This window comes from Arvicanthis niloticus, chromosome 2 (assembly GCF_011762505.2).
Source record: "Arvicanthis niloticus isolate mArvNil1 chromosome 2, mArvNil1.pat.X, whole genome shotgun sequence".
In the NCBI taxonomy this organism is placed as follows: Eukaryota; Metazoa; Chordata; class Mammalia; order Rodentia; family Muridae; genus Arvicanthis; species Arvicanthis niloticus.
Window position 1 is genome coordinate 88,874,641 of NC_047659.1, and position 3,901 is coordinate 88,878,541.

General features: G+C 41.8%; 1 pseudogene; it reads left to right on the top strand.

The window, feature by feature from the left end:
- The first annotated feature begins 2,203 nt into the window (after positions 1 to 2,203).
- Positions 2,204 to 2,901, top strand: LOC117704229 (translationally-controlled tumor protein-like; annotated as a pseudogene).
- The last annotated feature ends 1,000 nt before the right edge of the window (positions 2,902 to 3,901 follow it).

The window sequence follows — 3,901 nt, forward strand, 5'->3', positions numbered from 1 at the left end:
TATCAGGGGTGTCAGAGGAACTGCTCAAGCCCCCCCCCCCCAAGATGGCTTGTCACACCTGGTAGAAACATTTTCTCCTGAGACAGTTTTCAGTGAAGCAGCTCTCTGCATTGGGAGTGAACAGAGGCTATATAAATTTGGGGGCGTGGGGAGGGGTTTTCAGGCTAAGTATATATCATTGACATGGATGAGAGGCTAGGAATGCTTCATTCACTTGAAGAGGAATTCCAGGTGTTAGCTTGGCATGTCATTTTAGGCAGAGAGGAAGCATAACCTGTATAACCTGGCCACCAGGCTACAAGACTACCTCAAGGGTAGCGGAAGTGGGGGTTGTAAGGCTTATGTGTGCTGGGACATGCAGGTTCAGAGCAAGGAGGAAGCAGTCCTACTCCTTCCAGTCCCAGGATGAGATTTTCAGGGTTTGGATATGTCTCAACCTCACTCTTGCTCTGGACCAGCTCCTGTGACTTTCCAGTGACTTTCCAGCCCTGCACATAGGTCCTTAATAGTTTATTTTTGTTGATTAAACATATCTTCACTTGGCACTATAAATCTGTTTGTATGTATCATATATTTACTCAATATGCATTTACTGAACATTTACTATATGTCAGACAGCCACTGCTATTCTAAGTTCTAGTAATACAACACTGAACAAAACAGACAATTTCAGGTTATGTTGCTTTAAAAATCATTGTGGGGGCTGCAGAGATGGGTCAGTGGTTAAGAGTACTTGTTACTCTTGCAGAGGACCTAGGTTTAGCTCCAATCCCACTCATGGTAGCTCACAACCATCCGTAGCTACAATTACAGAGGATCTGATGCCCTTTTCTGAGCTTTTCAGGCAATAGGCACACATACAATGCATATACATACACAAAGGCAAAACATTCATACACATAAAAATAAAAAAAATCCCAATATGGTTTGACTGACAGTGACTCAGGTAGATGCTACATTTTAGATGGCTGATTATATATTCTTTATTTTTTTAGATTTATTTAATTATATGTGTATGACTGTTTTGCCTGCATGTATGTATGTGCACCACATGCATTGCCTGGTCCCATTAGAGGTCAGAAGAGTGAACTGGATCCCCTGAAACCAGAGTTATAGATGGTTGTGAGCTACCATGATGATATTATGGGTGCTAGGAACTGAACTTGGGTCCTCTGCTCCTCTGAAAGAGCAATAAGCGTTCTTAACTGCTGAGCCATCTCTCTAGGCTCCTGATGTTATATTGCTGACCTTCCAACATTTACACAGTCTTGATGACTAGCATTTACATTTGCTAATCTGTTATCCATTGAAAATCTACTAGGTTCTATAAAAAAAGTAGACTTGCCATGAGAGACCCTTCTGTTATGTCCATCCATGTGCAGACGTATGTAATAAGGGGAACTCTTACTTGTTGAGATGGCAGCTGTGCCAGTCTTTTTCACGGCACACTTTTACCACTCCTGCTCATGACTTCCCGTAGGAGCCCACCCAGGTGCCAGGATCCTCTTCCAACTAAGTCTTCCACTACTTAGAATGTGTATAGATCACCTACTTCTTAGGATGACTGGGATCCAGGTTCTTAAATGCTTTTTTCTCAGCTGTCCATGCTGACAGCAAACAGCTGTCACAAGGAGGTCATCATTTAAGCATATTCTAAGGCCACGTTGACTCCCGTATTTATCAGCAATGCCACTCTGGAGTTCTGTGGCTTCCCTTTCTCCAACAACTGATGCTCCCACACTGAAGTGAAAGTTCAGCCACAGAGCTTTGGGCAGAATTCTTGGTGGAGCATAATGGCTCCAAAAGACCAAGGGTCACTTTGCAGCTCCACCTCAGCCACCTGGACATTGTAGTTGACTAGTTGAATGTAATCTGTAAATCTTGAAGGACTGGGCTTGGGTGGATTCATGCACAGAGAAACTATTCCAGCACACTCAGCAGATATCCCTGGGATAGGAGGTGAGTCCTTTCTATGCCAGTTAGCCTTTAAGACTGGGACAACACTTTGGTTTTGAAGAACATACCACTGACCAAGCAAATGGAGCCTCTTCTACTGATTATTATTTGTGCTTTAGAAAAAAAAAAAGCTTTGAGTCTTTTCCCCCTTTCCCTCCCCCGTCTCCCCCCCCCACCCCACCCCCCACCCCCAGCACTGCTCCGGGTTGGGTTGTTATGCTAACGCTGCTCCTCCCCAGGCATCACCATGATCATATACCAGGACCTCATCCGCCATGATGAGCTGTTCTTCGACATCTATAAGATCCAGGAGATCACAGATGGGCTGTGCCTGGAGGTGGAGGGCAAGATGGTCAGTAGAACAGAGGCTGTTCATCCATGACGCGCTTGTTGGTGGAAATGCTTCCACTGAAGGTCCGGAGGGAGAAGGTACAGAAAGCATAGTAGTCACCAGTGTTAACATTGCCATGAACCATCACGTACAAGAAGCCAGCTTTACAAAAGAGACCTACAAAAAGCACATCAAAGGCTCCATGAAATCACTCAAGGGCAGACTTGAAGAATAGAAACCAGAAAGTAAAGCCTTTTATGACTGGAGCTGCAGAGCAAACTAAGCACATCCTTGTTTATCTCAAGAACTTACTACGGTTTTTTTGTTGTTGTTGTTGTTTTGTTTTGTTTTTTTACTGGCGAAAACATGAATCCAGATGGTATGGTTGCTCTCCTGGACTACAGTGAAGATGGTGTGACTCCATTCATAATTTTCTTTAAGGATGGCTTAGAGATAGAAAAATGTTAACAAATTGGATCTATCGCCTGTCACCATAATTGGCTGCTGCTTACCATCCATAGAGAACAGGACTTAGGACAAATGGGACTGATGACATCTTGAGCTTTCATTTTGACCGTGATTTATTTGGAGTAGAAGCATGTTTTTTTTTTTTAAACATGTCATGTGGGTTGTCTAAAAATAAAGTACATTTAAATAAAACAAAAGCTTTGGACAAACAAGCATCTTCATATAGGTGCTCCTTCATTTTTTAGGTGTTACATCCTTAATTAACTCATTAAAAATACTCATATGCCTCACCTACTGAAGCTTATAATTTAATATGGCCTGCCTTGAATGCATTCAAAGCAACTGTGTAATACTAAAGGAGGGCAAAGGTATCTAACATAAATCATGTTTTATAGTAAGGTTTGGGCTTCCACCTGTGATTACTAAATGCTGTGTTGAAAGTAAAAAGAATGGCTGTTCTACATCAGAACAAGACCAAAATCCCAAATTCAAAGCATAACTTCTAAGTAATACCTCCTCTAAATGTCATCTTTGATACAGGAAACTATATGTGAAATCACAGTAAGTTAAAGGTGGTCTGAATTTACTTCATGGTTTTATTTTACTGTTTTATTATTTGTGAGGGGGAAATAGTAGCTGCTGTTTTGGACTCTCTAACAAAATGCCAGCAGGTTTCCTTCAATACTAGCAATTTGCAATCACAGTATGTGCACAGGAATTCAGGGCTCAATAGAAATGGCTTCAGAAGCAACCTAATCCCTCTGGCTCTCCAGTGATCACAAATGGGATTCAGCAGAGTGAGCCTGCTTTGTTTGCAACAGCAATCTGGCCATGAGTCACCTGTTGACCCTGCGTTCACCTGTTTATAATTTTCCAAGAAAAGGATGTGAGTCAGGTTATGCCCATCTGATATGAACACTTGGGTATGGCCACCACATTCAGTAAGGTAAGTTAGGTATGAGCTGGGAAGCTTTATATTTCTCTAGGATATAGATAAAGGTATATCAATTAGTGTGCTTTGATTCCTATTTTATTTTTGTTTGTTTGGGTTTTTTTTTTGTTTTGTTTTTGTTTTTGCTTTTGGTTTTGGTTTTTTGGTTTTTCAAGACAGAGTTTCTGTGTAGCCCTGGCTGTCCTGGAACTCAC